The 27,553-nt window shown below is 40.0% G+C and overlaps 1 protein-coding gene across 2 annotated transcripts in view; it reads left to right on the forward strand.

The window, feature by feature from the left end:
- CTNNA2 (catenin alpha 2) overlaps nt 1-27,553 on the forward strand; it is a 1,072,635-nt gene that overhangs the window by 319,193 nt on the left and 725,889 nt on the right. The gene's annotated exons all lie outside the window — the stretch shown is intronic.

A 27,553-nucleotide genomic window follows, 5' to 3' on the forward strand; every position in this document is an offset into this window, starting at 1 on the left:
GTACATGCCCTTGACCGGAATCAAACCTGGGACCTTTCAGCCCGCAGACCGATGCTATATCCACTGAGCCAAACTGGTTTCGGCTGATTTACAGTCTTGAAGGCTTTGGGCAGTAAGATAAACCACACATAATGTGTTGCTGCTGTTAAACAAAAACCTTCAAGGGAGAAAGTTTTGTTTTTGTTTTTTTTAAAGAAAGGGTTCATTGCTAGCCAGGAAAGGGACCAGGTCCTGGGCCACGTGGCCTAACCACCAGCAGCCGGGATGATGGAGGAAACAGACAGGCTGCCCATCTTGGGGTGGAGGGGTGTTGGATATAATGAGTTTGGGGAAGGGAGATGTAAGTTGTTTTGAAAGAGTTTAGGACATTGGCTACAGGTAAAGGGGGCAAGGGAAGGTGCAGGGTGGTGCCGGGTAAGTGCCTTGTCCCCGAGGAAGAAGTGTGTGCTCCTTCCGATTGGTTGTGGCACCAGTCTGGAAGGTTCTTGGGTCAGCAGAAGGCAGTGGAGTCTTGTGGTTGGCTATCCCTTTTTATGTTTATTTATTTTATTTTACTTTTTAATTGGATAGTTGCTCTTTTTTTATTGATTAAGGTATTGTATATGTGTCCTTGTCCTCCCATTGCCACCCCCAACCCCCCACTCATGCCCTCAGCCCTCTAGTGTCTGTGTCCATTGGTCTCTCCCCATTACCCCCACCCTCCCCTACCTTCCCTCTGAGGTTTAATGGTCTGATCAGCGCTTCTCTGTCCCTTTTAGATAAAGGCTGAATAAGCTATCTGGACAATCATTCAAAGTTTCAGCATGCATTCAGGAATATAAGCAGCCCTTCCTTGGCTTCTGGCCACTGGCTCCATTAACTAACTCTGTGTCTTTTCTTCCCACCCTTCAGCTTGCTGTCATTTAATCTGAGACCTCTCAGAAATTTTCTCTTATCACCGTTATCTGGAACTTGACATATTGGCAGAACCTAATTTACTTGTCTTTAAAGGAACTAAATGACTTACGTTTAAGAGGCCTGGCCCCTTGCACATATAAACCTTGTACACTGTAGGCAGTTTTAGGGACCGTCATCATTTGGGAGACAGTCACTATCACTAAAGGACCAGATGTCACGGTCAGCTCAGGTGTGGGCTGTGTTACTCTTGTACCTGGTGAAGAACTGTCCTCAACTTCTTTCTTTTGAATCAGTGGCCAACAACCGCTATTCCTCTGATCCTACAGGGGATTCTGGTCTTCCCTATGTTGCCACTTTGGGTAGCAGCATTCTGGGTCTTCTCTCTCTTGGAATTCATCTCCCTGAGGATGTCTCGTTGCCCCTGGTCATGTTCAACATATAAAAGGGGGTGAGAGGGACTCAGGTCATCAGCATCCCAGGATGACAGCTCTTACCAGCCCCAGGTCAGGATATGGGCTCACCTGCGATTAGTTGAAATTCAGTTGAGTTCCTACTATGCTCAGTAAAATTCTACATGTGAGCGAGCTACAAAGTTTCATAAAACAATCAGTATCTGCCTTCGAGGGTTCTATTTTCCTATACAGGAGAGGGAGGTAGAATGTGCTCAACCCCCTTTATGTGATAAACACGATGTGACGGGAAGTCATAGGAGGGAAAGAGGTTACTGACCACTGTGGGGAAAGATGATGAGCTTGCTTCTGGGTATGCTGACATGCTTTCTTGGCAGGCACCATAGGCTGATTGCTAGAAAAGAGGTTAGGAGCAAGTGGTTATTAAAGGTGAAGGGAGATGGATGATATGATGAGGAAGTGATTGTAATACTTTACATTCAGATTGCTCTTCGCAGTTTTCACAGGGCCTCTCCTCTTCCCCTTCTTTTTTAGACAAAATATATATTGAATCTTGACCATGCACTATTCTCTAAGGTGTTTTTTGGTAAGGATTAAATGTGATAATAAATTTAAAACTTTTACCACAGAAATTGGGCCTTCATATGTAATTGTACTCATGGAGTTTCAGGAGGCAACTGAAAATTTATTGGAACTAGTAAAAGTTCATTAAGGTTATTGATTTTTAAATTAACAGTGGAAGTCACTAGAAGTCCATAATACAAAAGAAAAAAAAAAGAATAATGGAAAAGAAATCCTGTTCACAAAGTAGACAATAAAATAATTGTTTGGCTTTATTTCACTAATTTACTTAATTTCCTTTTATGTATTAGAGATGATCCTGATATGGTTATGAAGGGCCTAGGAAAGAAAATTATATTGTTTTACTAATGTGCAAGTTTAATTTTTTGGTAAATTGTGTCATGATCACAAGTAGGAAAAATATTGATCCTGTCGATATTTATAATACCATATTTAGACAGTTCTAATAAAATTTTAAGAGAGTTCTTTGGAAACTGGACTGAGTGGTGATAAAGTTTTATTTTTGTCTTTTTGTGTATGTGTTGTTTTTGTTTTTGTTTTTTTCCTTGCCTGAAATAAGAATGGATGAGCCTGTATTTTAAGGAAATGAAAATAAGCAGGTCATGCACACAGATATTAAAGCATTGTAATGCTACATTAATTTGAAGGTGTGCATTAGAACAAAAAAAGGCCTCATCTGTTAAACAGAATAGAAAATTCAATCTCCAGTACAAAATTATTTTTTGAAATGGTGCTTTTAAAAACTAACAATAGGTAGATTATGTAGTCAGATTTTTGCCAACATTTAATTTTGATGATCATAGTTTATTTTATAACAAAGAAAAGAAAATAATCAAACCCTCAGTGTGGGCATGGCAGTCCAGCAGTGTGGCACCCAGAGCCATTCAGCTGCTGCCACCTCCTGCCCAGGAGTATGAAGCCTCCTGCTTTCCTGTCTCTTTGTATCCAGACCATTTTTATGAAAAGGAGTTTTTACTCCCAGTGAATTTAAAAAGCCAGGACTCACTAAGAGTATTACAGTTTTGCATTCAAAGTACTTAAGGCCACATGAGGAAAATCTTTTAGTAAAGAATGTGGGCATATGTTAATTTCAACTCTTTCATTATAGTGATATATTCTCATGCTGCACAGTTCAGGCTTCAGCTGAATACATAAAGATAACAATAGGAGATGCTTTTTAAAACACATGGTATTAATAGGAATTCCCTAATTGTACTTTATTCACTTCATATGTTACTACATATATGAGTCCAAGTAATTTTTATTACTTATTATATTAACTAAGTGTATTATATGTCATCTAAGTAACTTCATATCCTATTAGCTTAGTATATTAACCCTGTAATATTTTATTGTTAAATGAATACTGGTTCTCAAGCTACATAAATTATATAAAGCATTATCTAATGTTTAAAATTTTATTTGTCCAAGCTTGACAAAAATGAACATGCGCAGCTGTCTGAATTGGCAGTTTGTAGTTAGTAATTCCATTTGGCATGGTTCCCTAAAAGTTGTTATTTAGTAAATGCAATTAATTTAAATTACTTTGTCAAAAGCAGAAATGCTAGGAAAGTATTATTGAATATTATAGCAATGAAGTAATTAACCACTTATAGATTATCTATTTCTGACACCAGCAAACCTACAAGTCCTAATGTTATTTGAAATTCTTTTCCTAAAAATAATGTTCCATTTCTCTTTACTTTGTAACAGCATTATACAATTCTGTTCTACAGTTGCATAATGAATAATTTGATTTTTTTTTATTCCCCAGGCATATTGACTTGAAATTGATTTAGAATTCACAGGCATCTGTCCTTAATTCCGAATGCTATTCTCAAAAATGAAACAAATTGATATTACATTGAGTGGGAAACTTCCTGAGGTTTAGTTTAATGGCTTGACAATTTAATGAATATGGATATATATATATAGTTCAAAGAGGCAGAGAGAGGGAAAGAAGAGAGACTAATTGATCAACTGCTTCCCGCACACCCCACACTGGGGATTCAGTCTGCAACTGGGGCGTGTGCCTTGATTGCCAGTTGAATCATGACCTCCTGGTTCATAGGTCAATGCTCAACCATTGAATGATGCCAGGTGAGATTTTAAAAAGTAAAGTGCTTTGATATCTTGAAGTGAAGAGAATCACAGACATACAAAATATCATTCATAACAGTATAGCTAGTATGCCCTAATTTTGAATTTGAACATTATTGTGCATTAATAATCCTCCATGTTTCAAACATGGGGGTGGGATAGGATGCAGAAGGCACTGAGAGTTTGATAGTTGAGGAAGAAAAAGGTAAAAATTAGTAGTTTTCTATTCATTTATCTAAATTATAGGATTGAATTTCTAACCGGGTAGGTATGATTGTGGCTCAATGACTGGCACTGTATATATTCTTGTCACTATTATTCTGCTTATGGGAATGATTTATGAAGCAAAAGAATGAAAGAAAAACCCAGTATTTTTTTTAACAACTTGAAACTGTCAAAGGCATCTCTGATGATATAACAGCAAAATGTAAAATGATAGCTAATCAGTGGAAAAATCAGCCTCTCTTTAAAATGTGGCAGCTTGAGGTGGATACTTTTATCTGGTGAAACTATATGCTAAGGGCTACTCAAAAGAATTTTTAGAAAACTCTTAATGACTGCTCAGAATAAATCACATTATCATGTCAATTTTGACTGCCAGAAAACTTTCGAGAGTTGAAAGAGAAGAAAATTAAATAATTCCTATAGTATTGCTTCATTTTAATTAAAGAGAAGAAAGTATACTATATCTGGGTTTTTAAAACTTTTTTTGTAGATGAAAATACCTGGGGGAAAAAATGAAAATTAATACCATTCACAACCCAGTTCTTATAACGGATAGTTCTTTCCTTTTTAAAGTTTTCCTTTAAATCAGACAATAAACATTATCTCAAATTCTCCTAACTCTCTATTTGTGATCTTGCTTCCTTCATTTCTCATGTGCCCTGGGAATTTTCTTGCTTAAACATTTTCTTTTTCTTGTACATTTAGTTTCTCATTCTCCAGTGGTTCCATTCCCTCAACCTGCAGAAAAATGCATTTCTCTTAGACAATCATAAAATAGTGTTAGGCTACCATATATTACCATATTCTCATATTTTACTTTTTTTTTCTCAGAGTTCTTTGAGAAGCAGATTCTAATCCTTGCTTTCATTTCTTCATTTCTTGACTGCCACCTAGCTCTTACCTCGGTCAGCCTTGCCATCCATACCGCCCCTGCCCTTGTCTGTGATTCTGTATTTGAGGTTCTCTAGGGACACCTCCCTTATGAAATATTTATTTTCTAGTTCTTAACTGCTTCTCATTTGGAAGGGAGGCATTCATAATATAGTATGAACCATGCTTTTTCTCTTTATTATTTCTAATGGGCAATATTTAAATGCCTGTACTTGGGAAGTAGGACAGTCTGGTCGCAGCAATAGGGAGCTGAAATGTCACCATGACATGCCAACACCGCATACATCATCCTTCCCATTTTACCTACTTTTTCATACCACCACTGTCTTCTCAGACTTTCTTTCTTCTTCTCTTTAAATGGGTTTTCTTTTCTTGATCTATACTTCTCTTACTGGTCTAGTATTCAGTAGATGGGAATACTGGCATGTGCGCAAAAGCAGTGATGAGTCATCTGCATCACAGGCCCATGGGGATGGCAAGAATCTGGACCTGACAAGGTTAGGGACCTAGGTTGACTACACTGATGAGAGAATCTCCCCTGGGAATGCTCCCAGAGGCTGTGCCAATGGTGTGCTCTTCTTAGGTGTACACAGACCTTCTGGAGACTAAGCAGTGAGAGTTTAGGTTGTAGCAATCATTTCACAGCAGGACCCAGCCCATGGGGGGCATGGAGAAGAGCTTTCTGGATGCCAGAGAGCAGGGTTTGGGATCCAGGATTGGAATATACTACCCTGTTTCCTCGAAAATAAGACAGTGTCTTATATTAATTTTTTCTCCCAAAGTTGCGCTAGGTCTTATTTTCAGGGTATGTCTTATCTTTCCATGCGCTAGGTCTTATTTTCGGAGGATGTCTTATTTTCGGGGAATCACGGTAGTAGGTGCAGTGGAGAGCTGGGGTGCTAAATAGGTCACCCAGCCGAAACCGGTTTGGCTCAGTAGATAGAGCGTCAGCCTGAGGATTGAAGGGTCCTGGGTTCAATTCCGGTCAAGGGCATGTACCTTGGTTGCAGGCACATCCCCAGTGGGAGGCATGCAGGAGACAGCTGATCGATGACTCTCATTGATGTTTCTAACTCTGTATCCCTCTCTCTTCCTCTCTGTAAAAAAATCAATAAAATATACTAAAAAATAAATAGGTCACCCAGAAGTATGACCTTGGATATCTGTGCTGAAGGAAAAAAATGAGTCTGTTGTCCCCCTTCTCCAAATATCATTCTTACCATTTTTGAATAGTGAGATAATTATTTTTATTGCAACTTGACCCAGATTGCTGCTCCTGTGGAAGTACTGGCCCTGCAAGGAGCCATGAAGCTGAGTTCCTGCTGGCTCGTGATTCCTACTGGTTTTTATTGACTCATGTTCTCTACAACAGCAGCCCAGGGGAAATGCCTTTTTGGTGAAGGAAATTTTCAGAAAATATTGTTCAGTCCCTTCCCAGGTCAAATCCTCTCTTTTGCTGTGAAAAATCACCATACTTATCAGAGCTTTCCCCAGACCTTGTCTCCTTCTTTGACATCCTGTAAGTCATTCTGACATCCTGCAGACATCTGGGAATACCTATAGTAGGGTATGAGATCTGTAAATCTCCCACATATTACATGACATTAGAATGAGGGTGGGTAGAGGAGAGGAGAGGGCCCTATCAACATATTGCAAACATGCTGATAAGGAAAATACAAGATATAGCCAGTGTTCTAAAGCAATTAACAAGCAGGAGGCCGAATGCATACAAATGAAGGCAAGTAAGCGGGACCATTTAGCTTCTGGAAAGCAATTTCATATTCCTAATTTAGGTACTAAAAAGTTAGAGCAGGCAAATCAGCAGTGTTCTCCCTATCTTCACGCGTGCCAATATTTTGAAAGGCTTTACATCTGTAGTTATTATGTCTATTTTTCTTTAATACTTTAATCAGTACTTCTTAATAATGATGTCTGCTGTATTCCTATGAAGTAGTTTCTACTTAATGGCCATTGGAATTAGCCCAGATATTGGAAAGGGCCAGGGCTTGGATCCATGTATCTGGATTTTATCCCATGCTCTGTAGAATAACTAAGGATGTGTGACCTTGCTTTACTGAGATAATATCTATAGTTAAATCTCTAGGCTTTGCACTAAGGGGTAGCCACCGGAAGGCTAAGATCATTCATTGAAAACTTACAGTGTGCCAAGTGAAATATAAGAATAAAGATGTGGAGGATGAAAAGGAGAACTGCTTCGTAAATAGCTTGCATAATTCCGGTGGTATGCACTTATTTTATACTAGAGGCTGAATGTATGAAATTCCTACAAGAGGCTTAGTCCTGGCAGGCCCAGCTGCCTTATGGCCTTGGCTGCCTCATGGCCCCATGGTCCCACCCTCCCCGCCCACGGGTCATTCCAGAAGGTCATTTCACCATCCAGTCTAATTAGCATAGTAGCTCTTTATTATTTAGGATAATAAAAGCCTAATAAGCTAAGTATCCGGTAGTCCATTCAACCAATTAAAACGTAATATGCTAATGATATGCTAAGGCCCCTCAACTGCTTGCTATGACATGCAGTGACCACCAGAGGGCAGAGAGTCAATCGGTTGAACAATTGCTATGATGTGCACTGACCACCAGGGGGCAGACAGTTGACTTGTCTACCAGTCGCAATGATGTGCACTCACCACCAGGGGGCAGACACTCTGACCGGTAGGTTAGTTGATGCTGGGGTCCAGTCAATCAGGACTGAGTGAGATGGGCTGGACATGCCCTGGAATCCTCCTGCAGTCCCTCCCCGGTTGGTTGGCCAACCTCTTATGTCCTTTCCTGGCCCCAATCATGTACTGGTGGGGTCCCTTGGCCTAGTCTGCGCCCTCTCACAGTCTGGGCTGAGAGACCACCCCCCCACCCGAGTGCATGAATTTCGTATACCAGGCCTCTAGTATAGTATGAAACGCATCTACTCTGTGTGTGTGGGGGGGCGGGGGAAGGATGAGGGGTTGTGAGGTTAGGGAGGGTGATATCATAAAAGAGTTCCTGGAGAAAGTGGTACATGAGTAGGAATTAACTTGATGAAGTATGAATGAGAGTGTTTCTATGACTGAAAGAACATCAATTGTATATGGAGGCCTAGTGGATAGAGTGTGCATACATTATTCATCCCATGGTGGAGCCAGGGGAAGAGGGGGAATCAGGCTACGTGGATGAGGTGGGGGCAGATCCTGGAGAGCCTTAGAGGACTTGCAAGGGGCTGGACTTCGATCGGAGAGCCTTCGGAATGTGCTGGTGAGGTAAGCAGGGAAATGCATGGTCAGATTTCTGTTTTACAAGATCCCTCTGTTCATTTATTTTGTTCTTTAGATTCCACATAAAAGTGAAATCACATGGTATTTGTCTTTCTGTCTCTGACTTATTTCAGTTAGCATGAAATCCTCTAGGTCCACCCATTCTGTTGCAAGTGATTAAGATTTAATTCTTTATTATGGTCAAGTAATATTCTGCAAACAAAATAGAGACAAACTCATAAACTGATGATTGCCAGGAGGAAGGGGTTTGGAGGGTTTGGGGCTGGGTAACAAAAGGTGAATGGATTAAGAACTGAAAATCGGTAGTCACAAAATAGTCATGTGGATGTAAAAGCATAGCATAGGGAATACAGTCAATAATGTCTTAACACTGATGTATGGTGTCAGATGGTGCTGTAAATATCAAAGGGATCACTTTGTAAAGTATGTGATCATCTAACCACTATACTATATAGCTGAAACTAATACAAAATAATACTGAATGTCAACTGTAATTGAAAAATGAAATTTAATATAAGAAGGACCCCTCTTGCCACAGGGTGGAGAATAAATTTGAAAGGGTCAAAGCCATAGGACAGTGAGAGTGAGTAAGATGAGAAATTATAAATGTATGAAGTATGTGCTTGGAGTAGGAATGGGAGGAAGTGGGTAAATCTGAACCATATTGTGGAAGTAAAATCAAGAGGCCTGAGGACTGACTTTATTTTTGTTTATCAAAAGAGTTAATATTTTCTACAGTAAGCTTTAGTTAAGACCAATTTTTATAGTAAATCCAAGTATGCAATCTTAGAACTTTCAATGATTTGTGGGAAATTGTTGTTGTTTTTTTTTTGGTTGTTTTTTTTTACATGATATAGCTTGCCTGCATAGAATAGAAGCTTTTTTTCTAGTTCTTAGTTCACTTTAAATATCCACCAGTATGAATATTAAATGCCTATACTTTATGTAGATATATATTTTAAACATTCTTAATCCAAATCCTAGAGCATCTAGTGTTTTTCAAATCTAGTTAAAGCTACTTATACTTAATTTATCTCTCAATAGTATTGCTTAGTGTGCTCATTTTACATTGAGGAAAAAAAAATACTTTTATATATATATATATAAAATAGAAACAGGTTCCCCTGTCTGGCAGAATGCAGTATCAATAACAGGGGTAAATAGTGCCCAGCAATTCTTAGCTCTCCATGGTATCTTCTCAAAATGGACTTCTGAATCTATACACCATTCTGGCAGATTAAAGGGATTGAAATTCCCCTGTAATCCTTTCTAGCTAGACACAAGCAGTGGTGTTACAGCATTCTTTATCATATAGTGACACCTGGTGGCCAAACGGAAGATGAAGGAACACTCCAGCAGGTGTCTGTGTACTTGTAAACATAGCACAGACTAAGTATATTACGGTGGGCCCAAACTCAGTTTTGTACACTGTTATGCAGTGAAAGTCACGTTAATCCTTTTTGGAAAATTTTCTTGCCCTGGGAAAGTGGTGAAGTTAGACACAGATGCAGGTGGAGAGTTTGTAGAAGGAGAAGCACAGGCAGGGTGGAGAGGTGAGGGAGTCCACTGACTGAGTGTGGGACCAGGTCAGCCAGCACCTAGGCTTCAGAGCTAGCACATCCCCTCCAGGTCCCGTTTATTTATATTAGAGGTGTCGAACTCAATCAGAGAAGGGGCCAAAATCTAAAATCCAGCCTAAATCGCGGACCGAATGGTTTACTGAACAGTCATAAACTGACAATGTCATAAACTGACAGCGGAGTGCAGTGATGACAGCGAGGTGCGGGCCACATTGCAAGGCCTGGCGGGCTGGATTTGGCCCGCAGGCCTTGTGTTTGACACATGTGATTTATATCATCATTTCCTGTCCAGACATTTTATCCTGGGAAATTGGCACCTCTTATATCTTCTTGCTTCCAAGCTCCTTTGGCTTTTTTTCTAAATGTTTTTTTACTGATTTGAGAGAGAGACTGAGGGATAAGGAGAGAGACTGAGGGGTAAGGAGGGAGGGAGGGAGGAAGGGAGGGAGAGAGAGAAACATAGATTGGATAGATTGGCCACCACCCGCACACATGATGACCAGATGGAACCTGCCACCCTGGCATGTACCCTGAATCAATGCTGTGACCTTTTGGTCAACCAGCTGAGCCATACCCGTCAGGGCAGCTCTGACTTTTGAAGTCAGGAGTATTTTCTGATAATACCATTTACTTTTCTATCATGCTTTTAAAAAAATAATTTCTCCTAGGAAATATTCCAGCACAATTTAATTTTCTCTTTTACACTTCAATCAATAAATATGGAGCTACAAATATAATTAAGCAAATAAAAGAATAAGATTTGGTATGTCATTTTTTAAATTGCAATTTCAATTCTCATTTGTTTGCCTCCCTGTTGTCTTTAATAAAAATTATTACATTTTCAATCTGGCTTTATTTCTTTTTCACAAGGGGAAAGTAAGAATCTCTAGTTTTCTCCAATGATAGTGATATTCTCTTTTGAGAATATTAACAAAGTTTATGTTTCTAAGTTCATCTTTATTTTGGATAATTAGTACTAAATATAACAGGAAATATGATATAATTGATTATCATTTATGATAATCATATATCAATATCATATCAATTGATATATTGATATCAAAGTTGTTTAAACATGCGATGGCAAGTACCATTTGATTATCATTTATTAATTAATCATACTTTAAAATTTAGGAACCCCAGAAGTCTTTTAATCTAGTGAGTTATTTTCTGGTGAAAAATGTGTTTTTTAAAAAATGTTTGACTCCTTTCTTTTTTGATTTTTTTTTTTTAATGTTAGTAGTGCTTGTCTTTAGCCTGCAAGGTTCTGCTTTTCCCCTTCTCATATGCTTCTCATGGGAAAGTTCTTGGTACACATATATAAGATTTTACTTTGATTCAGTGGTGAAGTAAATGCATACACACACACACACACACACACACACACACACACACACCCTGCCCTACCTCTAAAACCATTCGATTGAATCAACCAAACTCCTTAACATTCTTCCCAAACTTTATCTTTGGCCGCATATTCTAGAAACTTAACCTAAACTGATTTAGTCCCATTGTTCATTTTCCTAATGTATCTAGTCAGAACAAAACAGTATTTGTTCTCTGATTTTCTGGTTACTACATACATTCCTTGAGCTAAGGCTTTAGGGAAATGGTTACCCAGAGATGCGTAAGCAGCTGTCATAACCATGGGCTCAACTGAATCCATTGCTGGCCCCGTGCTGGTCCTGCTGGTTACACTGGTCCTGCTAGTGGACAATGGGACTGCAAACAGAACAAGCTTGGGTTTGAATCAACCACATCCCTCTATGCTTCTTTTTCTTTTAGATATATATTATTGATTTCAGAGAGGAAGGGAGAGGAAGAGATAGATAGAAACATCAGTGATGAGAAGGAATCTTTGATTGGCTGCTTCCTACACACCCCCACTCTGGGGATTGAGCCCACAACCCCAGGTATGTGCCTTTGATCAGAATCAATCCTAGGACCTTTCAGTCTTCAGATCAATACTCTTTCTGATGAGCTAAGCCAGCTAGGGCTGCTTCTATTTCTTCACCTATAAAATAGGGTTATAATATTGACTCCAAGTTTGTAATAATAACCTTATGGGATCCCAGGTATCTAATGGTAGACACTCATAAATGATAATGTTCTCCTTCCTATAGTAACATCTTCCATCCAAAATAAGCCTTGAAGCTATTCCTTACAAAAGCCTTTGGGGACAGTTCCTAACTGAAAGATTGTTAATGTCACTGGACAGTGGCTGTAGATACAACATCTCCCTTATCTACCCTCAAAGGCACAAAACCCTAATGAACCTTGAAGTGAAAACTCAACAGTCCACTGCTAACACTAAGTGTGTAAGCTTCTCCGTGGTGTTATTTGGGAATTCTCATTGCTTTAGTAGCTTCTGACACAGTGAAAACCACCTTTAGGTTCACATTAAATATCAAATTTATTCAGGTTTAGTGGTCTCTGAAGATTACTCCTAGTACATCTGGAAGAAAGAGAGGGGTCTGACTGAAAGGGTAGAAAGAAGGTGAAGTGATGGCATGGGTTGGTGTTCCTGCTTCATTGAGGAACCTGGCATAAAGAAATTTATCATTATTTTTGTTGTTCATCCTCCCCTAGGGATATTTTCTCCATTGATTTTTAGGAAGAGTGGAAGGGAGAGATAGAGGGAGAGAGCGAGAGAGACAGAGAGAGAGAGAGCAAGCAAGAGAACACTGTCGATATCAGACAGAGACATATGGATTAGTTACCTCCTGCATGTGAACTGATTGGGGCCAGGAATCAAACCCATGATCCCTTAAGTGTGCAGGCCAATGCTCTAACCACTGAAGACACTGGCCAGGACTACCATTGTTTTTTTGTTTTTTGTTTTTTTTTTTAACATGATAAATGATATATTTCTATTTTCAGTTAATTAGTAAGACATGACACTTGTTTAAAGAATGTAATACAAATGGTAAGGAAAAATAAAATGATGTGAAAAGGCATTGATAAATCCTACTTTTGATTGATACTCAGCTTTTCCATCACTGATATTCTCTTGAAAACTTTCAGGATCAAACCACGCAGTTGTGACAAAGAGCAAGACTTCCCCCTGTCCTAGACTGAGGGTGGATTCATAGTTTGTAGACTAGAACATACTCGTATAAGTCAGAGGGAATAGCTAATGCCTGGATGATTCAGAAAAGCAAAGATCACTACCCTGTTTCCCTGAAAATAAGACAGTGTCTTATATTAATTTCCCCCCCAAAGATGTGCTAGATCTTATTTTCAGGGGATGTCTTATCTTTCCATGCGCTAGGTCTTATTTTCGGAGGATATCTTATTTTCGGGGAAACACGGTTTCATTAAAAGCCCCCTTGTTACTAGACAGTTCATTTTATCCGATTTATAAACCAGAAGTAATTTCCAGAGAGATCAGGCATATTTCTGAAAGGCATACAAATAAGTATTCTCATAACCAAGGTAAGAACACAGGTCTTTTCATTTCAATAGCATTGAGAAGAATGGTGAAGGAGGTATTATGCTCTCAACCTCTATTAACTCCCTACAGATACTCCAAGTATCAGATAATCATGCAATCTGAGTAAAAGAGGTGCTTGCTCTGTGGATGCAGCTTCAAAACTGATCCTGTCTCTCTCCCAACCAGGCTCCCTCTTTGAAAACTGCCCTACAGAGAACTTCCAGAGCTGGCACGGCTCGTTTTCCATGTCTCTGCTTCAGTTGGTCTTCTGAACAGACCAGAAACACATATGTGCATCTGCCTGTTTGAAGATTTATTACTGTTGTCTTCTTTAACCATCACACTTCTTTTTTTTTTAAGTATATTTTTATTGATTTCAGAGAGGAAGGGAGAGGGAGAGGGAGACAGAAACATCAATGATGAGAATCACCAATTAGCTACCTCATGCATGCCCCCTGCTGGGGATTGAACCCACAATTAGCATATACATATGCCCTGTCTGGGAATCCAGCCAATGACTTCTTGGTTCCTTGGTTGATGGCCCTCACACTTAAGAAGTTTATTCTGATCACAGATGGTCCTGTTGGCATTCTTTTCTTTTCTTTCATTTCCTTTTTGCTCACATTGACACTAAACTGTCTTTCTAAAACCCGTTAGGTGTCCATGCTTCTCTTCTCTGCTCACACAAATAGTTTAAGACGCTGTCCACTGTCCCCACTCATGACAAGGAGCTCAGCTGTTGTATGTGGGCCTGGATCAGAGGACGCCCGTGGTTCTTGGGTTCCAGATAGGACTGTTTTGGGTACCCCTCAGCTTTCCTGGTGCTTGAGCAGGGCTGTGAGCTTTCGCTTCCCCATAGGCAACATGGGTCTGATGTGGTAATTGAGGTTTGTGTGAGACTTCATGAAAACACTTTGTAGAGTAGCTGAATGGAGCAAACACTAATTAAAGGTTAGCCGTGGTGCTGCTGGACAGTGGATGCTCTCCTATGTTCTCTTTGCCCTAAAGAAATATTTTTCACCTTGACTTTTATGTTTTGAAAAATGATCTAAATTCACCTTTTTGGTTGATAGAGATCTTAATTTTCAAGATTTGTTATATTACAAATTCAGTTAAAACTGATCAACTCCTCAAAATGGATTATCATTTAAGATATTTCCAGATTGCCACATCCTTGGAAAAGATTCATTATTGGTGAATACAGTGCCAGGAAATAAAAGTATAAGCCATTGTGTAGCAATCACTCTTTGGCCCCAAACCTTCAAACAAATTGTTTCCCAAATAAATCATTGCCAGTAACTTCCATTTACCATCCATTTCTTTTGCTAACGTCGATAATCCTAACACAGCAGTTTGTTCTTTGCTGTCACTTTAAGTCTATCATGCTTTTTGTTTATGACTATATATTTATAATTATGCAAATACCAGCTGTGCATAGATTAATTTTATCAGAGATTAATTGCTATTGAATACATATTATAAAATAGCCACGTCCTAGTGACCACTGTTTACATTTCTAGGTAAGGATCAATTCATTTAAATCAGCACTCAGAAGGTGTGCTGTGGACAGGAACGGGCTGAGGGGCAAGTGATGAGATCCTTCATAATGTACTGGCACAGTGGTTGGCAAACTGCGGCTCGTGAGGCACATGTGGCTCTTTGGCCCCTTGAGTATGTCTCTTCCACACAATATCACATGTGGGTGTGCACGTACAGTGTGATTGAAACTTCATGGCCCATGCGCAGAAGCCGTTTTCGGCCTGAGTGAGTCTATTTTGAAGAAGTGGCTTTAGGACACTCAAGGAGCCAAAGAGCCACATGTGGCTCGCGAGCCGCAGTTTGCCGACCACTGTTCTAGCAGCGTTCCATCTCTGTGTCCAACTGAATTAAGCTTTGCACTACCCTGTGAATTACAGTAAGGGAAGGCCAATTTTCTCACTGGTTAACTGCTGCCAGACTGGAGTATAACACTGGGAGATCAGCAATAGCCATGGCAAAACCCCTCTCATTGTCCCTGGTTTAAACTCATACAGTTCAGCCCTGCTGCCCTGGGACACAGATGTGGAGTGGAGATAGGTGGTGGGAGAGAAGTTGGAGGGTGGAGGACATAAGGTAAGGCAAGGCGTCTTGGTGGCAAAAAGAGCATAGCCCTATCAATAAAGTGCAACAGCCTGAAGGAATAGAGACCCAGAGGAGCAAGGTAACAACTAGCACTTCTCGCTCAGCACTCCTTAGGGTAAGAAAGCTAATAGCTGCCCTTTCTTAGATGGTAAATTGCTCAAAAGGAATAATACTCCGTTTTTCAAGCAATCCCTGATCTCTGATTTTCCACGTGGAGCTGCTATGAGCAGGAGAAAGGAGGGGCAGATGCCCATGTTCTTCATGTCTTCATTTCATATTCTTTTGAAATGTGCCCCATTAAAACATTATTTTGTGGTAGCAGTTTTTTTTTTTGTTTGTTTTTTTTTGTTTTGTTTTTTTTGTTTGTGTGTGTGTGTGTGTGTGTGTGTGTGTGTGTGTGTGATAGCAGATGTGTTTTTTTTAAAATATATTTTTTATTGATTTTTTACAGAGAGGAAGGGAGAGAGATAGAGAGTTAGAAACATCGATGAGCTGCCTCTTGCATACCCCATACTGGGGATGTGCCCGCAACCAAGGTACATGCCTTTGACCGGAATAGAACCCGGGACCCTTCAGTCTGCAGTCTGATGCTCTATCCACTGAGCCAAACTGGTTTCAGCTGTGGTAGCAGTTTTACTTCTGGTGCCTAACACTGGCTGACGCATGGTAACTTCCCAGTCATAGTTAATCGAGAGAAAGAATGAATAACAGTATGTGCTGAGTGGCAGATGACACAGAGTCCTTCAGTTTAGTCAAAGAGTTATAATTACAGTCCAAACTTATTTACATTTAAGGGAGAAGAAATTATATTTATAGTGCAAAATTACTGATAGTAATAATAATCCTAATGACAATAGTACAATAATGTATCTGTTACCTTGTCATGTGTTTTAGCCCATTGGTTTAAATCAGTGTAGCTTTTACCTTGGATTTTGGAGAACTTGAAGTCCATCAAGGCATCAGTCTTGGAAAGCTGCCTCTGTGTAGGTTTACCTTCTCAGGTAACTCTTGGCATCTCTTTCCATAAACTACTTCTTTCGTCAAGGTCAGCAACTTCAGGTTGCTCTATTTCCGCCCACCTCCTTCACCATTACATCTCCCTCTCTTTGGCTTGTTCCTCTTTCCTACCACCTCAGGATGGCTTTTCCCTAAACTTGTATCCTTTACCCCATTAGGTTCTCCCTAAAAGGGCCTGTCATTGGCACCCCAGGTACTCCGCATCTGTTTCTCTAGTCCCAGTCTCTCTCCTGAGGCCCAGACCTGTGTCTTGCTCCAACTGTGTCATGGTAACTTGGATTAGTTCTAAGCATCTAAACAGTTCTCAAATGAAACCTACTGGTTTCACTCTGTCAAGCCTCACCTTTGTTCTCCTTGTATTTCTTGTTTTAGCTCCAGGAACTGCCTTTTTTATTATTATTTTTTAACATAGCCACTCTTCTCTTCAGTTAATCTGGTAAACCAATGAGTTTGGTTCCTTTTTAGCCTTTTGGCTTAGCTCTCTCACCTTCATCTTGATGACCACTGGGTTCTTCAGACCCTTATTTTTTGTCTGGGTCACAGCAGTAACTTCCTAGTGACTTGCCCCTCCCCACTCTCTTCATCTTCCCTCTATAGTCCATCATCTATGCTAGTCTGGCTTTCCCTAAATGCAAGTCAGGTCTCATGTATTACTTACCAGTGAGATGCCTTCTTTAGGATAAACTTCAAAGTTCCTAGGGTGAGATCAATTCATTTCACTGGGGATGACTATCTCTCTCATCTCATGTCCTCCTTTTAATCACCTTCCGTTTGATGTTCTGCCTTAATTAACTGTTCACTCTTCTTCAGATGAACAATTGCAGTTTCATTTACAGGTTGTCTCTCATGGCAGTTCCTCTGGTTGAACTTCCTTCTATCTCTCTCACCTAATATTTTTATGTTCCTCCTTGCTGAGGAAGCTTATTTATTAAAACCTTCCCTAATTCTCCCAATAACTAAGCCACTAATTTTTCTATGTTATGATTGTGCTTGTGCATATTAATATTAAACCTATTATTATTTCCACTTTCTGTCTCTCCAATGTGACACTAGGAGTCGAAAGACCAGGCCTTATGCATGCTCTTATTGGCATGGTTAGCAAACAGACATAAAGTTAATGTTTATTTAATGAATATGAAATGAATATACTCTGCTTTGATCTACTGGCTATCCAGATTATGCACCCATAATTTATTTTTAACCTTCTAATCTAGACTGTTGCTGTATGCCAAATCAACTTCTCCACAATAGACACCCCATGCCTTCATGATCCATTCATTACATTACCAGGTTCAATCGTTCAACCATTATCTTCTTAATTGGTTTAACCCATTCTTTGTTATCCAGTGTTATACAAAAATCTATGTAATTTAAATCATTATCAACAGATATACATCAAAATCCAGAGTTCAAAAGAGAACATGACATCTCATTAAGCACAAAGAATATTTTTCAATCATACTATGTTTCTTGGAAAGCAATTAACACATTGCACATTATTTCTGTGAGACACAAACTGTTTCTTTCCCATCTTAATTTGCCTGCTTAAAAATAGACTGAGAAAGATAAATGAGCTTACACTCAAGGTGTATGCATTTTCCTTGTGACCAATGAACCAATTTCCTTTTCATATTTGCAGAATATTGGTTCAATTATTCTTTCATCAGACATGAAATGTGAGTGTATAACCAGTTGTGAAAACCACCTAGTAATTTATTAGGTTGATAACAGCAATTAAGTCATAATTGCTTCTGAGAAATATAAATTGACTTTGCATTTTAAATGGATCATTTAACATTCCAAACCAAAGACAGGGTGTAAATAATTTCTGGGATAAAAAGTTTGTTTCTCTTATAAAATATTTAGAAATTCAACCATCGGTAATCTAGTAACTATTCAGTTGCTGGATTATTGGATTAATGTCATAGTTTCATTTCCCACCCCCACCCCCAGCTACTTTTCATCTTACTCTTTAAGGATGTAATAAGGAAAAAGATCTTACACAGAAATGTAACATGAGCGGTAGGCTCATCGCTTTTCAGATGTAAAAATCACGCTGAGCCAAACCGGTTTGGCTCAGTGGTAGAGCGTTGGTCTGCGGACTGAAAGGTTCCAGGTTCAATTCAGGTCAAGGGCATGTACCTGAGTTGCGGGCACATCCCCAGTAGGGGGTGTGCAAGAGGCAGCTGGTCTATGTTTCTCTCTCATCGAGGTTTCTAGCTCAAATCTCTCCCTTTCTCTGTGTAAAAAATGAATAAAATATATATTTTTAAAAAATCACACTTAGCTTGTTAACCACAAAAAATGGATATCCAACCTAATTTGGCAAAGGAGCAATTGTTTACCAACTGTGGTTTAGTCAGATCTCTATATGAGACTTTCAGATACTTGTGGAATTTTTATTTCTATGACACTTTTCCTTTCAATAACACTTCCCTCTTCACACATACACTCTCTGTACTTAAATGCACTCACTGAAAATGCCTGTTGACTTAGCATCCCCGGTATGGAAATTTAAAATAGTTCCTTCGTTCAGATAAATCAGGATTAGGATTGTATAGTCGTGGTACGCAAGCCAGATCTGGCTGCCTAAGCTAGTCTGCCTCACACTAAAAGCAGAACCAGTACTCGTCATCCTGATAGATGACCCGCCCCGCCCTAATAATTCTGAGTCTCAAGCTCACCGAACCACATCACATAAGAGTGTGAAGCAAAATGCACATCTCTAGTCGAAGTGGCACCCACATGCATTCAGCTGTAAAGGCTAGGTTCCCTGTGGAGCCCTATTGTTCTCCAGAAGCCTTTTGAGAAAGATTGGAGAAAGGGACATTTGTGTTCATGAACCCTAAGTCTGTTAATCAGCAAATATTTATCAGTTGTTTATGGAGAAGCACTCAGGTGGGTGCCATAGAATATACCAAAATAGAGGAAAGCATTGTAATTGATGATTTCCCCTTATATAATACTTTACTATTCTTCCTCCTCCTCTTTCCCTTCCTCCTCCTCCTTCTTCACCTCCTCTCTCTCTCTCTCTCTCTCTCTCTCTCTCTCTCTCTCTCTCTCTCTCTCTCTCTCTCTCTTCACACACACACAGGCACACGCACACGCACACGCACACGCACAGGCACGGACACACACCAATAATAATGCTGGGACAAGAGCCAAGTGGGTAAGCAAGATGGTAACTGACATTGAGCTCAATAATAGGACTTAATGAAAGAGAGCCTTCTGCACCAAGAGTTGAAGTTAGCCTTCCCTGAGTAGGATCGGCATGGGCTTCCTAGAAACAGCTGTGAGGAAGGTGGTACTGAAATATTCAATAGAGAAGGATTGATTAGACAGTAACTTGTAAAGTAACTGGGGAGGTAGTCAGAGGCCACTGTGGCTAGAACTAGGTTTCATGAGGAGAATCCTGGGAGATGACTTTTGAGAGAGGCAGAGCCTTATGACAGATTACTGAGAATCTTAAGGCCAGGAATCTTAAACATGGAGTAAATGGATGTGAGCTTTCTTTTTCTTTTTTTTTTCTTTTTTAATATATTTTATTGATTTTGTACAGAGAGGGAGAGAGAGAGAGCTAGAAACATCGATGAGAGAGAGTCATCTATCAGCTGCCTCTTGCACACCCCCTACCGGGGATATGCCCACAACCAAGGTACATGCCCTTGATCTGAATCGAACCCGGGACCTTCCAGTCCCCAAGCTGACACTCTATCCATTGAGCCAAACCAGTTTCGGCAGCTTATATTTCTTTAGGCAATTCCTGCTATAAATGACTTTGTAATTCTCAGGGTTGAAAGAAAAATGTAACCCATTGCCTAGATCCATTGGGAATTGTGACATATATTACAAAGGGAATGATAGAAATAGAATTGGAGAACCACTGGGTAAGATCGTAGCATCTGTAAGTTGTCAGATGGTTGGTGACAATAGGTCGTTGGGGAGCCAGTAAGTGTTTTGGGCCAGCAGGGTAGTATGGTTAAGCAGAATGTTAAGAATGGTCCATTAGGGGGAGAAATAAGTTTTATAAGACAGGTCAATTTAGAGTCTTGATGATGGACTAAATGGGAGTCAATAATGTCCTGAATAAAGCGGGGAGGATGAATGACAATGAAAAATAAACTATTATATAAAAGAGCTATTTCAAATGACTTCATTGTTTATCACTTGTATGTGTCATATACTCTCTTAAGCTCTTTACAAGTCTTCATTTCTCAGCAACTTTATAGTATAGATCCTGATACTATTCTTACTGTTCCAATGAAGAAACTGAGGCATGTCTCCTTTAAGAACCCTGCTCAGCTAGAAGTTACAGCTACAAGGAGTTGGAACCAGAATTTCAATCCAAGCCATTCAACTCTGTACTGTTTTACACCTGGTCGTAGATAATATTGATGCATGAGTGTTCCTCAGTGGTTCTAATTTTTCGTGAGTGCACTAGGAGAATGAAGTGTGATTATGGGTTCCAACTGTATCAGCTTTCCCTGCTCCTGTTTTGCCTGCATTGAAGTAAAGGTGATAGGCTTTGGAGAAAGATGAAGAGTTCTTTCTTACACACCTTCTACCTAAGAAGGTGATCAGACCTCCAACTGTCAAAGTCCAGTGTGCAACCGTAGGTACAGAGCTGGGTCTCAGGAGGGTGAGGGCTGGACATGGAACTGGAATTCTTGTTCACAAGCACGTGATGTCTCTGGGATGGGAGTAATTGAGGTCTTCAAGAAATAGGATATTGAGAGAACTGAGGACAGGGAGCAGGTGTCACGAGCAAGGGGTGCATCCTTGAAAGGAGTCACTCACACATGTTTGTGTCTTTCCATAATGACAGCTGTATTAGGGCAGACCTCCCTACTAAGCCCATAGGGTCACACGCAAGTTACATGCAGAATGGGGGAGCTTACATAATACGGAGTGAGCGGAGTGGGCATCCAGTGCAAAGTTCTGATAACTGGCAGCATCCAAAGTAGCAAACCAGGCAGCTGGGATGGTGGCACTTCTGCAGTGGAGTCGATGTCTCATTGGGCTCCGAATGTGACAGCCAAGCTCAAGTGTTGGGTGGGTCAGAGCTTTGCATTCTTATAGCCCACAGTGGGTGGCAGTCTCACTCATATCGGTGTTCACATGGAGTCCTTATCCAAGTGTCCAGACATTCCATTCGGGTGCTTTAGGCCCATCCCAAGGACATTTCCATTACACCCTATTTCCTCAGTCTCAGGCACGTTGCTACTTAACAGTTATTATCATGGCCTTGACCTCATAATGGGTTGTCAAAAGGTATCCAGAAAGTCTGCTCTGCTCCTGTCCTGTACAGCTAGACCTGGAGAAAGACCGCCTGCTGGGGGAGATCAAGGAAGAAGAACTAGGGGAGAGATGGGAGGAGAAGCTTTCAGAGGGGTACGTGGAGAACCCCAGTAAAGCAGGGCCCTTTAAGCATAGCGAGACTCCCTTTAAATAGTGGATGGTTTTAAATTGTGTTAAGCAGCACCCACCCAGAGGTTAAATAGGATGAAGACTGTGGAATCTCAGAGGGAAGGCGGGGGGGGATGGGTGAGTGGGAAGAGAAGAACCAAAGACCTTGTATGCATATAGGCATAACCAACCCATGGGCACAGACATAGGGTGGTGAAGGCCTGGGGCAGAGGGCAGGGGCGGGCTATAAGGGGTTCATGGGGGAAAAAGGGGGACATATGTAATACTTTCAACAATAAAGATTTTTTTTAAATGAAGACTGAATACAGAAAGATGGTCAATAATATAAAAGTCCAAAGAGAATGCAGAGATGACATGATAGTTTTCTCAGCAGAAGAGTAAAACAAGTTTCCTTTTCATCACTCTCTAAAGACTTGATTTGACTGAATGCATTTCAGACGTGTGCTTTCTAATTAATCCATAGTGTCAAGCTCAGGGTGAGCGCCTTTGCCCTGCATTACTGAGATTAGTTGTAAGCTAGTGTCCTTATCAGAGCTGGAGACTGCTCAGGAAATGCCCCAGAGCACCCCAGCAGCACACATGATGATGAATGAAGGGAAAGGAAGCTGGTTTCCGGATGACACCAGCTAGGAGGATGTCCTGAGCCTGGAATCTCTCATCCAATGTTCTCCTCCAGCACCTTGGTGGGTGGCTGCCTACCTAAATAGCAGGGTCTTCTGTGAAGTGGAATTGATGCGAGCTTAGACAGATTTCTCTTTGTTAAAAAAAAAAAAAAAAAGCCCCCGACAACATTAAATATCTAAGAATAAAAAGTGCTGTATTCATTATCTGGTTTTAATCTATGGCATTTGTTTCCAATTAAACTGAACTGTTTGATTACAAATAATATATTGGATAAATGGCATAATTATTTTTAAGCATATAGCGGAGATCTAAGAAATCAGTAAAATACTGTGCAATTTTTAAGTTAAGGCAAATCTAAAATAATGAGGTTAGCATTGTTCCGCAATTTAATGAAACGTAGGTGATTGAACCTCAATAGCCTCAGTATTTTCCATTGCAAATGTTACCCCAATTAGGCCAAGAGAAACTTTTCACATGAAGACAGAAAGATTCTCACTGGGAGAGCTTGGCATAGAACGAGAACGAGGAAAATGTGTCTGTGCTAATTATTGATACATTACAGGAGAATAAATGTTTAAAACTGAACAAATAACATGCTTTTGGTTTGGCTGCCTCAGTTAATTCTTTTAAAATTGTCTTGATTTATGCTTTTATCTCAGACTTCAGTTTTTAAAATAAGTCTTTAGAGCATTCAGAGCCAGAATTATGATTATGCCTTCTTGTCAGTCGATGTCTTTCATTCTCCACTTTCAGGGCTGTAAAATTCATTTTTCTTTCTCTTTTTCTTCTTTCTCTATCTGTAGTCATTTTAATGGGGAACTGAGAGAGATTGCCTCAGGGGTCACTAGTCAAGTAGTTTAAACTGGATAAGACATTTTTAAAACACTGTAGTGAATAATCAATAGGTGCTGCCTGGATTTGACTTCATTTGTTTTGTTTTATATTGTATCAGTGCAGCAAAATAATACAATAAATGAAATGTAATGCCTTACCAAACCTTGATCCCACTGGGACTCTGGGACCTTTTGTGGTCTAGGCCATTTCTAAAGACAGTATGAAGCACTAAGTTAAACCAAAGCTTGAGTGTGTATATCCTAGTATACAATTTCAGAGTGGAAAGGAGAGGGAGAGAGGGATAGAAACATCAGTGATGAGAGAGAATTATGATTGGCTTGCTGTCTGCACTCTCCACAATGGGTTATGAGCCCACAACCTGGGCATGTGTCCTGACTGGAAATCAAACCATGACCTCCTGGTTCATAGGTCAACACTCAACCACTGAGCTATGCCGGCCAGGCCAAAGCTTGAGTTTCTCGAATGCTTAGTCATCTCCAGATTTCACCTAGGCTGAGGCAGCCTTATCCTCAGACCACATGGCTTTGAGCTCCTCGTGTAGCTGGACATAGAAGGAGTCTTGAATTGTATACTTGAGAGAAAGAGAAAGTAAGGGAGGGTGGAAACAAAACCTACCAGGTTATACCTCCAGACAAGGCAAACTACACAATTTTAATGTGCAGAGGTTGGTAGAAGGATGGGCTAATGTTAAAGGTGCAAAAAAAAAAAAAAAAAAAAAGAAATGAAAATGTGCACAATATTGCCTAATCTTGGGAAAAGCTAAGAATAATTAAAGGATAAATAATTAAAGGATAATGCACCTAAAGATGCATTACTATTTAGGTATTTTTGTCTTTCATTGCTTTAATTACTCCATATCACAAGGACATATTCCTTTTGAAGAATGAGTTTGACTAGTATACCTTCCTTTGAGATTCTTTTTAAAGTTTTTTTAGAAAATGAAAGTAAATGGCTGGATAAGGGCATGTTGACATTTATTCTTTCTTCTGCTGTTTGATTCGAAGTAGTTTTGTTGGACAGCAGGTGGCGAGGGTCTGGCATTTATGAGCTGGAGCAGAATTCATTATTTTCCTCAGTTGCTACCTTGAACTGTGAAGTACCGTAGTAAAAATCCAGGACACAATCTCTTGCAAGCTGGTCACACACAACAAAGAAAACCACAGGACTTTCTCATACTTTCTCATACATGGAAAATTTGCTTTTTCCATGTGTTATAAGACTAACTTTGAGAAAACAAATGATTAAGCTAGTCCATACTCTGATCAAATTGTTTTGTTGTCTTTCTGAAAATTCTTGAGATGACTTAAGTAGTCCTCAAAGGAGTTTAACTAATGATCAAAACCATAAATTCTAATGATAGTAAATGAGATTTTCTCCCAGCCTCACAAGCAGATGTTTGGCTTCTAAAGGGAAAGAGCTACCCTTTCTCAGCTGATGGCATGCAGATGGTTAATTCCTAGCCAAAGAAAGACTAAGTTATATTTGCTTTCCTTCATGGTGTATTAATTCCTGCTGACCAGTTTGAAACAGATGAGAAATTTTAAAAATAGGATAAAGTAGAAATTTGGAGCATTCATTCACGGTCATTGTCCGTTTTACACTGCCTTAAAGTGTGAATGAATCATGTGCTACTGCTGCTTTAGTGTTTGTCAGGGGTTGGGGTCATCTGGGCTGGGGACCGTATAAGGTTTATGAAATCATTTGGTCTGGCCCTGTCAAGGCATTAGGGTGAGTTAATGAAATGGTTGACCAGATATAGCAAGCTGATTTCTAAGCTGATAATTTTGCATGGCCCTGAATGATGTTAAGAATATCCAGAGAGGTGCAGAGGGAAAAGGGTGGTGCTGTGGCTGGGTCGCAGCTCCTGGAGCTCTGGGCCTGCTTCCCAGCGCTAGCTCTGTCCTTTGCTCTGGCTGTGAGCCTGACTGTCCATTCACCTCTCTGAGCACCTTTCTTACTGTTTCTAGTTGGTACCTAGGTGTGTTTTGTTTTGTTTTGTTTTGTACTTGCTGTTATGGTAAATTTGGTCCTCCAATTTTATATTCCTTGTATATATGAAGGCACTTGATTTCACACATGATGTTAAGTGCCTTCATGGGGAAAAAGCTTTTAATTTGTAGTTCTTTTTGTTGTTGCTAATTCTCATTTTTTTCTCCAAGTAAACACTTGCAAAACCTACAGTCAGCCTTTGGTATCCACAGGAGATGGTCCAGGGCCCCCCGTGGGTACCAGAATCCACGGTGCTCAATGCTTTATCTAAAATGGTGAAGAGTAGTGCATACATTTGACCTTGTGCAACCACGGATTTCCAACTTTGGAAAAATAGTTTTTGATGCTGGATTGGTAGAATATTCAGGTGCAAAACCACTGGATACAGAGAGCCAGTTACATATATATGTATTTTTTAATCTACGTGCAAGTGGACCCATGCAGTTCAAACCCACATTGTTAAAGAGTCAACTCTAGTTTTATGCTCTTTTTTTAAATCAAATTTGTTAGGGTGACATTGGATAATATAATTATATAGGTTTCAGGTGTTCCAGTCTATAATATGTCATCTGTATATTGTAGTTTTATCTTCTTTCTAATTTTAGTAACATTTAATTATTTCTCTCTTCTAGTGTGTTCTAGAACCTTCACAGAAAATATTATATGATTTTTTATAAATTAGCAAATTATTTTTTAATTTTTATTGATTTCAGAAAGGAAGGGAGAAAGAGATAGAAACATCAGTGATGAGAATCACTGATCGGCCACCTCCTACACACCTCACACTGGGAATTAAGCCTGCAACCAGGCACATGCCCTGATTGGTAATCAAAACCATGACTTCCTGGTTCATAGGCTGACTGACACTCAACTACTGAGCCATGCCAGCTGGGCAGAAAATAATTTGTTTTGTCTCAATATTAGCTAGATTGCTTCTGTTACTCTCCAATGAGCCTGATGTAGCTTTTGGATGATATTTGTAAATACAAACAGTATACATATACTAATACACATGTAGGCATACAATTTATTGCTAGTAACTTTCTAGCAAAAAAAAAATTCCATTTAATAAAAATTTTCAGTTTTGATCTTATTTACCCTCATTGTAGAATTCCCTGCTGTTCTATGAATCGTACTGTAAATATCTGTGTTTTCCGATGGTCTTAGGAGACCCACAGGTTGAGAACTGCTGCTGTGGAGTCTAAGACCATTGAAAAACACAGGTATTTACATATAATTCATTAACAGTAGCAAAATTACAGGTGTGAAGTAGCAACGAAAATAATTTTATGGTTGGAGGTCACCACAACATGAGGAACTGTATTAAAGGGTCGTGGCATTAGAAAAGTTGAGAACCACAGGTCTAAAGGGATGTTCACAAAGTGAAAGCTTCCTAGCTGGCATAGAAGTCTCTTCAGATCATGGCTGTTGGTCTCCTCACCAAACCTTGGAGAAGCAAACGCCGAGATAGGTGGGGTTAGACATATAGGAGGAAAAGTGGGAGAGAACCAGCAGATAGAGCCTAAGAGAGCTTTGTGACTACACTGTAGGCCAAACGTGTGAAAGGTGAGCAAGAAAAAAGGGATTGAGTGGGAAGCGCCTCAGCACAGTTTTGAGAAAGTCTCGGTCAGGCCAGTGGGGTGTCCAGAGCAGGAGCAGGGTTTGCCTGTTGGGAAAGTCTCATTGGGCAGGAATGGCCCGCTTGTGCTCAGGGACTGACAGAGGCTGCCTGGGGCAAGTGTGAGTCCCTGTGAAACAGTCATGCATCTACAAGTCCAGCAGATGGAGAGGGTCAGGAAACTACACGCAAGTAGAAGATTCTCTGCAAGGGGAATTGCCTGGGGAACCTCCATGGCACCATACTTGAGCTTCACACTTTACAATTCAGCTTTAGTAAACCTCTTGCAATACCCTTCTTCTACCATGCTGTCTCTCTCAGAGCTCCACGCACTGGCCTCCACTTCCTATTCTGTCTTCATTGCCTCTTCCTGCTCCTGACTTTGCTTGGCCAACTGTTCTTCTTCACTCTTGGAATCTTAGCTGCGGAGTAATCCTCTCCAGAACAATTTCTTTACCTCCCACCTCCCAACTGTGCAAATTGCCATTACTCAGTCATTTCTTAACATCATC

This window comes from Pipistrellus hanaki, assembly GCF_964339955.1.
Source record: "Pipistrellus hanaki genome assembly, chromosome: 12".
Taxonomy (NCBI): Eukaryota; Metazoa; Chordata; class Mammalia; order Chiroptera; family Vespertilionidae; genus Pipistrellus; species Pipistrellus hanaki.